This window comes from Danio rerio, chromosome 5 (genome assembly GCF_052040795.2).
Source record: "Danio rerio strain M-AB ecotype USA chromosome 5, GRCz13ab, whole genome shotgun sequence".
Lineage (NCBI taxonomy): Eukaryota > Metazoa > Chordata > Actinopteri > Cypriniformes > Danionidae > Danio > Danio rerio.
In genome coordinates this window covers 54126222-54140903 of record NC_141025.1, presented here as the reverse complement: position 1 = coordinate 54140903, position 14682 = coordinate 54126222, and the positions used below count along the sequence as shown (strand labels likewise).

The 14682-nt window shown below is 32.1% G+C and overlaps 1 long non-coding RNA gene across 1 annotated transcript; it reads right to left on the bottom strand.

The window, feature by feature from the left end:
• Positions 1 to 270: 270 nt before the first annotated feature.
• Positions 271 to 4154, bottom strand: LOC148679709 (uncharacterized). The gene is made up of 2 exons (XR_015944610.1): positions 2570 to 4154; positions 271 to 1351 (listed from the first exon to the last, which is right to left on the bottom strand). It is a non-coding gene; the product is annotated as an uncharacterized LOC148679709 (long non-coding RNA).
• Positions 4155 to 14682: the final 10528 nt, after the last annotated feature.

Below are 14682 nucleotides of genomic sequence, written 5' to 3'. Positions count from 1 at the left end.
AGGAAACCGGTTGCAACAAAATATTCAAGTTTAAAAGCTAATCCTAATGAGTACTTCATTTGTTAAACTTAATTTGTTTGAGTAAATGAAGCAATTTGAGTAAGGCCCAATCCCAATTTTATTTTTGTACCCCTACCCCTTCCCCTTGGCCCTTAAAAGAAAGTGTGAAGGGGATGGACTTCAAAATTTACCCCTAAGAAATGGGACAGTGCCACAGCACCTGCACATGTCATCATATGTCATCTCGATCCCATGCTTCATGAGATCCAGTTGTGTTTTTTTTTTTTTTTTTTGGTAATTATCTTTAGGAAATCACTGAAGGAATATATATCATGTTATCAAAACAATCTAATGTGGCAATAAGATCGCAACTATATTGTGCATTTACACAGTGGCAATGATTATTTATGTAAACACACAAAACATTGAACACACATGAACATTATAGCAGACACTGTAAAAAGCTCATTCCCAGCCACTAGATTTTTCTGACAGGGTATTCCAGCCTGATCTCACATTTTGTGAGTGTAGTGGCAAATTCATACAAATTCCTAAGTTTAGTCGTATGAAAAGGTACGATTTTAAAAAGGAGGCATGGCACCTAATTCCACCCCTAACCCCAACCATCATTGGTTGATGAGCAAATCGTACTAAATTGTACGAATTAGATCATACAAATTAGCCACTAAATCAAAAAGTTACGAATTGCCGTGAGATTGTGTTGGGTATTCGAGTGTCATCGAGTGACAGAATGTTGTGGGACTACTTTACAGGAGTTATTAGTATTGATTATAGATAGCCAAATTTAGCATTTTTTTTTTTTTTTATTTTAGCTGGGGTTTTTTTAAAGCATGACGGTAAAATATATTAAAACATGTGCTTGTTTGTTGTAAAAATTCAAAATTATGGCAAAAATACTAATGTGTGGATCTCCTTACTTCTGGGTGCTACTATCCTGCCGTTGTGGCTGGTGTATTGTGGAAAATTTTCTTACCCCGTAGTTTCGAATGTGGTCCTGAAAAATCTCAGTTTGAAGGGCTATATACCCCTTCTCCTTAGAGAGTAGTACATGTACACCTTTAAGCTAAAGAGAATTGGGACACCCCTACCTCTTCACATGAATGCACAAAATGAATGGTAAGGGGAAGGGCTAAGGGGTAAAATTGGGATTGGGCCTAAAACCCAATAAATGAAGCGAAAGTACTGTAAAACCCAGTAAGTTAAGGTAACTAAAACCGTTTGAAGAAAATGATTGCTACAAATCATTTGAGTTAAAAAAACTAATCTGTATGAGTACTGTGAACTTACTCAATTTAAGTTACATGAACGAGGGATTTAATTAACTCATTACCTTCAACAGTGAGTTCAAAACTATTTTCAACATTTACAGGAGTTATTAGTATTAATTATAGATAGTCAAATTTAGCGTTTTTTTTTTTATTTTAGCTGGGGTTTTTTTAAAGCATGACGGTAAAATATATTAAAACATGTGCTTGTTTGTTGTAAAAATTCAAAATTATGGCAAAAATACTAATGTGTGGATCTCCTTACTTCTGGGTGCTACTATCCTGCCGTAGTGGCTGGTGTATTCTGGGAAATTTTCTTACCCCGTAGTTTCGAATGTGGTCCTGAAAAATCTCAGTTTGAAGGGCTATATACCCCTTCTCCTTAGCCCGACATGTACACCTTTAAGCTAAAGAGAATTGGGACACCCCTACCTCTTCACATGAATGCACAAAATGAATGGTAAGGGGAAGGGCTAAGGGGTAAAATTGGGATTGGGCCTAAAACCCAATAAATGAAGCGAAAGTACTGTAAAACCCAGTAAGTTAAGGTAACTAAAACCGTTTGAAGAAAATGATTGCTACAAATCATTTGAGTTAAAAAAACTAATCTGTATGAGTACTGTGAACTTACTCAATTTAAGTTACATGAACGAGGGATTTAATTAACTCATTACCTTCAACAGTGAGTTCAAAACTCTTTTCAACATTTACAGGAGTTATTAGTATTAATTATAGATAGTCAAATTTAGCGTTTTTTTTTTTATTTTAGCTGGGGTTTTTTTAAAGCATGACGGTAAAATATATTAAAACATGTGCTTGTTTGTTGTAAAAATTCAAAATTATGGCAAAAATACTAATGTGTGGATCTCCTTACTTCTGGGTGCTACTATCCTGCCGTAGTGGCTGGTGTATTCTGGGAAATTTTCTTACCCCGTAGTTTCGAATGTGGTCCTGAAAAATCTCAGTTTGAAGGGCTATATACCCCTTCTCCTTAGCCCGACATGTACACCTTTAAGCTAAAGAGAATTGGGACACCCCTACCTCTTCACATGAATGCACAAAATGAATGGTAAGGGGAAGGGCTAAGGGGTAAAATTGGGATTGGGCCTAAAACCCAATAAATGAAGCGAAAGTACTGTAAAACCCAGTAAGTCAAGGTAACTAAAACCGTTTGAAGAAAATGATTGCTACAAATCATTTGAGTTAAAAAAACTAATCTGTATGAGTACTGTGAACTTACTCAATTTAAGTTACATGAACGAGGGATTTAATTAACTCATTACCTTCAACAGTGAGTTCAAAACTCTTTTCAACATTTAACTTTCAGTAGAATTGGAGTTAACTACACTTCTTTTTTTACGTTTGATAAAGTTGACTGTTGGGTTTTACAGTGTATTTACCAGACCTGTGGGGCAAGTTGCAACTGACAGAGGGTTAGTTGGAACCAGTTTTGGCCAGTATTTATGGTACAAGTGTTTCAAATACGTATTTCAAATACAAAATATTATTTTGTAATTTGTATTTAATAGGGTTTATAAAAATGGCTTAATATTTTGTATCAAAATACTTTAGTGTCTAGTATTTTTGTATTTTTAAAATACTGTTAAATACTTTGTAAGAAGTCTACATGAAGACATCATAAAAATGCAGCCTCTGATTGGTGCTTAATCAGTTTATCACCTTAGAAATATAAAGTTCTATCTGACATTTTTTTGTCGAAATTTAGTTATTCACATATTCTTATTAATTGACAACTTATTTACATTATGGGATGTTTTTTATATAAGTTGTTTAGATTTTAAGACTTTTATTAAAAAAAAAAAAAAAAAAAAAAAGGTTGTATCTACAAAGTCAAACTCTAGCTTGGCCCTGTAAAGATCTTTCTGTGAGCCAATCAGCATTTTTAATGCACGCACGCGGACCAATCAGGATCAGCTTTATTTGTAATTTCACCAGACTGCTCCATTGATGTCAGATTTTGGTGACACTTCCTGAAAATGCTCAAGATAGCACTATATCCTATTTACACAGCCATTTGAAAACTACAGTAAAGTTAGACATCACCGCATTTAGTGAGGTAACTGAGCACAAGACTTATTGTGAATAAATAAATGCACCCTTATTTTCAACAAACATAAACCTCCTTTGGGTAAAGCTGTGCACAACTGTAAACAATATAGCAGTACATATTGGAACTGAACCGACAACATACACAAATCTGTAAATCATTCATGAAATTTTTCAATTTATAAGAAATTTTTAGGGGAAAATTTATTTTATATATATATATATATATATATATATATATATATATATTTTTTTTTTTTCAATTTGCTTGACAGACTTTCACAACTAGTTCAACATTTTTGTTTGTGATGACTCAAGTATTGAAATGAGGACTATTAGTTGAATGGATTGACTATTCAGCATTCACAAGTTAATTTTGACTGACATGACATAAGCGAATGATAATGTTCTAAAACAGCGGAGAGCAATTGATGCATGTCCAAAAGCATTTGCAATTTGTTGGAAGGAATGAGAAACTGCTACCATGATGTGGACAAATGACTAATTGTTTTGAGAAATACATTAACTGTTGTGCAAATGTAAATAGTGTTATGAGAAATGCACCAAAGCGACTGAGAAAAACAGTAACTAGGTTTGCAGTTTGTACTAATTGTTTTGTTGTACAAATGTGAATAGTGTTGTGAGAAATGCACAATAATAGCAAGACTACTTAGGTAAATTACATTTACATTTTAATTAATTCTAGAATTTGTTAACTATAACATATCCGCTAGTTGCGATATCAGAAAAGTAGCGTCACTGCAAAAAAAAAAAAACATCATGAATGCATGCTACACTTTCGACTGTACATTGTGTTTTCTTTTCCTTATAATGCAGTGTAATGAGTTTTGAGGTAAGGGATGTTTTCATTTGCCATTTACTGACAGTCATACAGGATCATCCAGTTCATCAAACTCCGTCTTTTAAAATCGAAATCAAAAGCAGAATAAAACGATCCCCTTGTTAAAGCCGGTCGATTCGATTCATTCGCTTCTGATTGGTTCTCGGGACATAGCGACTTTTGCCGTCAAAGGCAATGGCTTTTGCCAACAAACTGTTATTTGTGAATGTGCTGATGCTGGGATTTAGATGATTAGAAGCAAATGTGTTAATAGTGTACTACGTGTTAATGGTGTACTACGTACTACGTACATACACCATATATAATACTAATATATATATATATATATATATATATATATATATATATATATATATATATATATATATATATATATATATATATATATATATCAATTAGTTTAAAATAAAATTGAAGGGATATTTCCCACCAAAATGTTAATACATTTAATACATTTTAAAATGTTGGAAATCTGTAACTGCTGACTTTGACTTTTTTTTTTTTATATATATATATTTGTTTTTTCTTTCATGGATGTCAGTGGTTACAGATTCAAAATATCAACAGAAGAAAAAACTCAAACTGGTTTGAAACAAGTGAAGGGTAAAATTTTCATTTTTGCGTACCCTCCTTTAATGCTAAAACTAGGAAGGGTTAAACTGTATTTGGCTTTAAAAAATTGCTTTGCATATAGGTTTTTCTTTCTGCTCGTCTTTACACACCATCAAACTTCAGGGCTGAAACTGAAACCTAAGCTCACAGCAAAAAAAAAAAGAAAAAATGCAACCTCCAACAGAAATCTTCTGGCCATGTACTGTCTGTGACCTTCCAATCCTCACAATGTGCCTTGCCACAAAGAATCCCAAATAATGCCTCCCTTTTTGTTTTAACGCAGACCAGACTGTCATTGTGTCGTAGAGCGCTCATTTCTGGAGCCCAGGGGCTTTAAACTACAAGACTACAAGACCCTTGAGAGACAGAAGGCCACCCTTCGTCCCCCCGAAATCTGCTTATTCAGACGACTAATACAATTTGTCTCCCCAACTTCCTCTGACATCCACGATGCTCCGTTTGAGAGATCTAAAAGAATTACATAGAAACATGGGTTTTGTTGTTATTTCTATGAGAAGACGAGTGGAGTAGACGAAAACGGACTGTGTTTTAATGGGACCCAGGTGACGATATGCTGACCAGCCATTATGAGCTGAGGTCAGAGGTGCGAAAGAGAAAAAAGAGCAAGCACAGAAAGGGGAACAGGTTAAGGGGTTGAGGAGGAGCAAGTGAAAATGTGTTTGTGAGGCAAGACACTGCAGGTGTGTGTGTGTGTATCTATCTATCTATCTATCTATCTATCTATCTATCTATCTATCTATCTATCTATCTATATATATATATATATATATATATATATATATATATATATATATATATATATATATATATATATATATATATATATATATATAAACATACTTCCCTAGTTGATTGATCATATTAGAAATTCCGTTCATATTAAAAATTTTCTAAAATATTACAGTATGTTTACATTTGCAACTAAGACATTATTTAATATAATGTAAAAACACACAAGCTAATATTACAAACTATTAAGGAAATCATTTTGCTTAGTAGTTTGTTCAAATTTAAGTGGATTGAACAAAAAAAAATTAAGTTGCCTCCCTAGAAAATAAAGAATTGTGTCAATTCAGCTCATTTTAAAAAGTACACTGTAAAAAATAATAATAATAATAATACAATTTTAAAATGAAACTATAGCTGACCCATTTTCGCTGCCTCTGGCTTAGTTATAAATGGAGAGTGTTTTTATTATTTTTTACATTAATTTTTTTTCTACTGCTGTGCCTTTTGCATAATTGTTTTTATATATATTTTTTCTGTATTGCCTAATACATGTTACTTTTATCTATAATGTTAGTTTATCTATTTATTTTATTATTATTGTTGTTGTGGTTAATATTATCATTGTGTATTTTTATTTAATTTGGGTTTTTTTATATTGTTCTTAATGCAAGAATATGCTATTGGATTGCTTAATTCAGAGAAAAAAGAATATGTATGCTAATTTCTTGGTAAATGTTCCGCTGCTAGAGTTGATATCTTCTGATTCTTTGTATTTGGTGCCGTGTCTCTCTGCCTAATATGTATCAATAAAAAAAAAAAAATAATAATAATATATATATATATATATATATATATATATATATATATATATATATATATATATATATATATATATATATATATATATATATATATATATATATATATATATATATATATATAAATAAAACACTATTAAATATATATTGTAATTGAGATTTACAGACACTTTACAGATTTACAGGTTTCCGGCTCCCCAGCTGCCTGAAAAAAAAAAGAAAATGTAGAATAACAGATTTTTTATAACAGTGTACTTTTAATTCTGTTTTTATTGATGCATATTAGTCAGAGAGATACAGCAGACTGTAATCTTAAATCCTTTCTTATAATGTATGTAATATTTCTTATTGTTATTATTATTATTATTATTATGATTATTATTATTAGTGAAATAATTAAAGGACTCTTGAGAAGCTCCATATAATTCAGAAAAAAACTGGTAACAGCCAGATAACACAATGCTGTACTGTACAGTTGCTCAGGATAATTAATAACCCCATTTTGAGAAATAATATTTTTCTCCATTTCTCAGTGGTTATAGGCAATGTATTTGGTGCATTTAAACAAACCAGTTTTATTTAACAGATAGATTTATTAAAATAATACTTTAGTCACCAAACATATTACGAAATTTAAAGATAATACAATTAACTTCAAGCACAATACCGCAAAAAAATGACAAACTACAAAATTTCAAAAAAATATTTCAATTTTTTCCTTCCCTTGATTTTTCCTCTTTTTTAAAATTTGTACTTAATATTTTTTATAACATATAAATATGGGTATATTAGTTTTTGGACCAGTATCGTAAGTTTTTTTTTTTTTTTTTTTTTTTTTTCAGTAGTGACTAATGTATATACACAAATACAATGCTGTTTAGCTGCCTTGTAAAAATAGGAATTTAAAAGAGAGATTTGTGAAGGGTGTACTTCTGTTTGCTGAGCACTATATATAATCAGGCAGACTATGTACAGTATTGCTCTGGTAAAACCTGTAGAATTTAATGTGAAACTTGATTTAGATAGTGCTGTTAATCTGGATATTATGGCTTAGTACAATACAAAATAAAACACTATTAAATATATATTGTAATTGAGATTTACAGACACTAATTAATCACTAATGCACAGATACCCAAAATCTCAAAACTGACTGTTTTTGCTTGCAGTGACTCTTGCAGTGCGTTACACAAACTTCGGAAAGAAAGACCCAGGGCCGCTAAGTGATACATAATCCTTAAGTCCTCACATACACGCTGAGGGATTTGGACACAAAAGCCCTTAGACTTCTCCTGTCTGCTCAATGTCATGTCTCATGCCCCGTCTGCGACATCACAAAAGAGGTGATGGACACAAATAGCCTTCTTGATGAAAACAAATACTGTACTTTCAGACAGATTAAATTACAACACAGGTAAAACTAAAGCATACACAGTGCTGGGTGGATTACTTACAAATTGCAGTCTGCCACTGATTACACATTTCAGTATGAATACAGTCTAGAGGAATCTAATAATGCAATACTTTAGGTAATGTAATCCGACTACATTTGGATTACTTCACTGTGGCTCTTTGACAAACATGTCTAAATAAAAAAAACTCAAAGTTAAACTAAAATCGTTTACTATGAAAAAAGCCAGGCAGCTAGGGAGCCAATAAAAAATTGTAAAATAACAGCTGTTGAATTACAGAAATTTACCAGAAAAAAAAAAGTTAAATTTCAGAAATTTACTGTAATTCAAAAATACGGTTATTATTATTTTTTTTTTTTTGTAATTCTAAAGTAGATTTTCTGTATTTTCTTGAGAATACATTATTTAATGAATACCGTCTAGAGTGATCTAATCATGCAATCTTTAGGTAATATAATCCAACTACATTTGGATTACTTTATCACTGTGGCTCTTTGACAATTATGTATCAATAAAAACTAAAAGTTAAACTAAAAAAGAACACTGTAAAACATCCCAGCAGCTAAAGAGTCAGAAAAAAATGTAAAATAACTGCTGTTGAATTACAGAAATTTACCGTTAAATAACAAATGTTAAATTGCAGAAATTTACCGTAATTCAAAAATACGAAGCTTTTTTGCTGTAATTTTACAGTAGATTTTCTGTATTTTCTTGAGCATATAATATTTAATGAATACTGTTTAGAATAATCTAATAATACAATACTTTAGGTAATGTAATCCGAATACATTTGGATTACTTTTTTAGCTGACTTGCTTATTCTGTGTTCTGTTTGTCACCAAATTTAACACATGACATACACAGAATGTTGCAACATAAAGAAAAAAACAACTGTAGAAAGAAGATTTAATAGAGAAAAAGAAGAATTAATAAAAAAAAATAGATCAATAGATTATCAATATTTTATTTTGTAATTTGGGGATTAATTTGTAACATTAATCTTGTTATGAGATTTTTAAAATGTAATGCATTTGACATCTGAGTTATTTTTCCCATATTACATCTATCTATCTATCTATCTATCTATCTATCTATCTATCTATCTATCTATCTATCTATCTATCTATCTATCTATCTATCTGTCTGTCTGTCTGTCTGTCTGTCTGTCTGTCTGTCTGTCTGTCTGTCTGTCTGTCTGTCTGTCTGTCTGTCTGTCTGTCTGTCTGTCTGTCTATCTATCTATTTATCTATCTATCTAGGTTTATAAACACAAAAGTATATCTTACAAAAAAAATAAACATTTAAAAACAAAATACAATTTCTAGCTACATAAATAGGTGTTTATCTCAGCTTTAAATAAATCAACCACTAGATGATGATTGTATTATTGACAAATATATAATGCATTGCATTAGTCAGCTAAAATTAATATTTTGACAGGCATTTTATGACAGTCAATAAAAATAAGCTAATATAGATGTCATTTGTATGTCATGAGTGTTAACATTAAATTGTGGTATTGATCTAAACTGATAAAATCGGTCATACACAGTTTCAGTTTATATTGACCCACATGTGAAAGTTTACAGCAGCATTCTTTCAAATTAATCACTAAATGTCTGTCTAAATAACACTTTACAGTACGGTTGTATTAGCTAATGTTAATTAATGCATTTACTGAACAATAATTAACAAGACATTTATTAAGTATTTGTTCATGTTTGTTAACATTACTTAATGAAAATACAGTTGTTTATTGTTAGTTCATATTAACTCACGGTATATTTAAAATGTTGACAAGCATGATTAAGAACTTAAGAACTATAATAAATCTTGTAAAAATAGTGTTTATACTTAGTTCATGATAGTAAATACATTTATGAACATTAGCTAATGAAACCTTATTGTGAAGTGTGACAAAAAATATATACCCTTGTAAGTCTAGCATTGTAGTAACAAAAACACACATTTTTTTATTTTTATTTATTTTTATTTTTTTGGCATGCATTTTATAATTACAATAAAAATTGTTGACTTGTGATATGAGTGTAAGCACATAAACAAGAAAATAATAATAAACTGTCAGGTACAGTTTTTGTTAATTTTTTTATTTTTATTATTATTTTCATTTTTTTATTTTGAAAAACTAATTTAATCTTTTTTAAAACAATTAATAAAACATTTACTTCTTATATTTATTTATTTTAAATCAAGAGCATATAAAATACGTTATAAAACAAACATTATTAGTGATGTTTTTTTTTTTTTTTTTTTTTTTTGCTTCTTAACTTTCTAAGAAGGAATACAAACGGAACGATCCTACTTCAAACGTTCAGCCATCGTAGCAAAACAAATTCAGTTTGGTGGAACAACGCTGCCCCCCTCTGCTCAAATATGAAAGGTTTATATGCTTCACTCTTCTGCTAGAGGTGTAAATACGGTACATGGGAAATTATTGTCATAGCTGACCAAATATTTCAAAGAATTATTAAAAAAAAAATAAAATAAAAAAAGCAGGTCGGCTATTGTAAATAAATCACTTGCTGTTTATATATTTCATATATATTTCAATAATTAACATAACAGTTACAAAAGGGATTAAAAAGTAAGGTCATTTGCACAAATTAAAGTCCCTAAAATGCAACAGAACCATTAAAATATAAGGGAACATGCATATATTTGAAAAAGGAATCAACAAACCTGATAAAACTATGCAGGTACTTTAATGACAAAATGATTTAGCAAAAAAAAAATAATAATAATAATAATTAATAAAACACCCTACAGCTTGAAACAGAAAGCAGGATTTATTTTATTGTGCAACTGTATAGAAGAAGTTCAAACAAAACAGTTCTACTCAAGCTAGCGTTGTTTGATACAGTAAAACTCTACCATTGTTTATTTATTTTACTCAAGCATGTTCTTGCATTTTCACACATAATACTAAAGCACATTTCTCAAACACAATGTAATATACATAATATATAAAAATATGCATCAACATAGATCCACATGTTTGAATAAAAAGTGAATATCAGTTTCCCCAGATCGGACATCCCTTTTGTCGATTGGTGATTAAATTGATTGGTAAAATGAAGACATAAATAATAAAACTTTACAATAAGGTTTTAGTTCAAATAACTCATAAGCAATATTCCAAAAAAGTATCTATCTATCTATCTATCTATCTATCTATCTATCTATCTATCTATCTATCTATCTATCTATCTATCTATCTATCTATCTATCTATCTATCTATCTATCGTTATTAATATGCACATATTAAATATTAAAGCTACCTAGATAATTTTAATCAAGTTGAAAATGTTGATGACTGAAAACATCAAGCTAAATCTTGTATAACTTAAAAGAACTATGTAAATAGTAATGTACAAATAATGTACATAGTTGGGATAAGCTGAATTAACAGTAATCAAAAGTCCCACTTCACAACAATGATCTAATACAATAAGCTTCCACTAGTTACTACTGTTAATTAACGTTTGTATTAAAATTAAATAAGAATGAAAAATACTTGTTTATGAACTAACATTATTTAACTTAAATAACAGGTTAACAGGTTAAATAACAGGTATATAACGTTAAAAAAGATTAATAAAAACTGTAATAAATGCATTACTAATAGTTTGTTCACGTTAGTAAATACATTAACTAATAGACCGTTATTTTAAAGTGTTACAGAAATGATCAATCCTACTGTAGTCCGACATACTATATATTAACATAAATATTATTCAGCTGTGCTTGTTAATGTGAGTCAACTAGCTGAAAATAACTTTATTATTAACTAATGTCAATGAAGAGCATGAATGAATAAAAAATAAAATTAAAAATACATTTATCGACCATTGTTTATTCAAGTAAGTAAGTACATTAAACAAACATGAGCTAATGAAACCCAATCGTAGTTAACCAAATAACCTGCTAAATGACTGATATACACAGTACATTACACTGTAGTTGTTAATTGCTTGTTCATGTACATTTACGGTACTTTAACTAATGTACAAACTTTGGTTTCAGTAATGCAACAGTAAATGTATGAATCTACAGGAGGAATAAAAGCTGAAGTGTTACCAATAAAATATTAGTGTTCGTTACAAAACATCTAGAAAATAAATTACAGAAAACGATAATAATAAAAAATAATAATGTTTGCCTCGTTTTATTTTAGTTAGCCTTATACAAGTATTATTAACTTACAGCTTGTTTGCCATTTTTTTTTAAAGTAGATTTTTTTTTGATGTGTTAAATGAACACTAAACTTGATTTTTTATATTATATGTGATACAATGTTCAAATACACATCGAATAATATAAAATTATTTAAATGTAATAAATAATAAATCATTAAGTTACATATTACAATAAATAGAGAGACATTTATCATAATAAATCTTTTGATAAAACGCATGATCCAGCATCGTCTAAGTGTCTGAATGTATACTGCGCCAGTCGCCCACTGCTCATTGTGTCTGACTGTCACTCTGACATTTAAACAAGGTTTAATCAACCAATCAAATCAATACATCAAGTCTAAGAGCAATAAAACAGACTGATCAGTCCTGATGAGCCCCAATCACATGCGCACAACCACACACACACACACATTTGTTTTTGTGTATTGTGTGGAATTTACATAGGTTTCCAATGGTCTTACACTGTACACACTGCCCTAAAACTTCTAGTAATACTTGTTTCAGATCTATGTCATTATACAGATTTGTGTCCTGAAAAACACGTTCACACATACATTGAGAGAAACTGGAAATTAAGTTCTTCATTGTCAAGACAGCCCAATCAGCTATGCTTCTTCCCCCAAAGCACACCAGCTTCTATAACACAGTCATGTTGAAATATGCAAATAACAGAGGAGCTTCTTGAGGAGGCAAGTGTCCCACCCCACCCACGTTCAAAGCGGTGCAGCAGAAGAACTCAGGCCTGCTCATTTCTATGGGTCAGCTGGAGAGAGAAAGACACGTCAATCACGCTCACATGTAGAGTTTAAGTCTCTCTACAAACATGGAAGTCTGTGGGTTTCCATGGCCACTAATCTCCCGCAACACACACAGACACACGCACACACACACAGACACGCATATAAACACACAGGTCAACTATAAAGTATAATCAGATGAAATGTTCCTGCTAAGTTGTATTCGCTATTTTAATTACTTTTTCATTTTGACAATGGTTTCCTTTTCGCTGATCTGCTTCAGGGGATTTTAATGCATGAACGGAGCTGTCAAAATTCAACTCTTTGTCATTTGTCTTTGTAAACTTCTGCTTTCTCTTGTTCAGACATTTTTTAACTATTTCTAATTGTTTTAACAGTTCATATTTTGTCACCTTTTCCTATTCAGATATTATTGGATAACAGTTTACACTCATCGGCCACTTTATTAGGTACACCTAACTAGCACCAGGTTGGACCCCCTTTTGCCTTCAGACCTGCCTTAATCCTTCGTGGCATAGATTCAACAAGGTACTGGAAATATTGACATGATGCTGCACATCAGTAATGCCACTCTCTCGTTTCACCACATCCCAAAGGTGCTCTATCGAATTGAGTTGTGACTGTGGAGGCCATTTGAATACAGCAAACTCATTGTCATGTTCAAGACACCATGATGATACACGCTTTATGACGTGGCGTGTTATCCTGCTGGAAGTAGCTATCAGAAGATGGATACACTATGGTCAAGTAATGGACATAGTCAGCAACATTATTTAGGTAGGCTGTGGCGTTGACTCGATGCTCAATTAGTACTAATGGTCCCAAAGGGTGCCAAGAAAATATCCCCCACACCATTACACCACCACCAGCCTGAACCATTGATACAAGTCAGGATGGAACCATGCTTTCATGTTTTTGATGCCAAATTCTGACCCTACCATCCGAATGTCACAGCAGAAATCGAGACTTATCAGACCAGGCAACATTTTTCCAATCTTCTATTGACCAATTTCGGTGAGCTTGTGCAAATTGTAGCCTCAGTTTCCTGTTCTTAGCCTACAGGAGTGGTACATGAAGTAGTATTCTGCTGCTGTAGCCCACCTGCCTCAAGCTTCGACGTGTTTCGCATTGAGTGTAGCTCTTTTGCATACCTCAGTTGTAATGAGCGGTTATTTGAGTTACTGTTGCCTTTCTATCAGCTGAAGTCAGTCTGGCCATGCTCCTCTGACCTCAAAAAGACATTAAAAGGCATTAGCACCCACAGAACTGCTGCTCACTGGATATTTTCTCTTTTTCCGGGGAAGATCGGTTCCAGAAATTAGGTAAGATGAAAAATAGAATCCAAAAAATAAAAGCGAATGAGTTCGTGATGGGCTAGAATGCGGTTAAATCTGAAAACTCAGTCAAAATCGGACGAGGGCTTTTGCTTTTCTTTTCTGAACGGCTCTTGTAAATTATCACTTAGGTTTAGGGAAGGAGGAGGAGGGTGGTTGGCCAATTGACTGGCCGCCCAGTCGATGGTTCTGTCAGTCGGTCAGTTGGTCGGACAGATGGTCGCTCGACAGCGGCCTCCAGCGGCTTTTCATGCAAGAACAGCGCGGGAGCGAACGGCGTGCGCTCCCAAGAGGCAATCGAGACGCGAAAAAGTGCAGCACAACGGCCTCTTGCGGATTCACATTAACAAAAATTGCACATATATGTATCTCCCAGGACGTATTTCACGGCCTCCAGCAACGTCCGCGGGGCTACATTTCCACAATGAGCCTGGGTTGGGAGTACCCCGAGGAACCCCACTTGAACACGGGGTGAACATGCAAACTCCACACAGAAATTCAAACTGGCCCAGCCGAGACTCGAACCAGCGACCTTCTTGCTGTGCGGCGACAGTGCTAACCT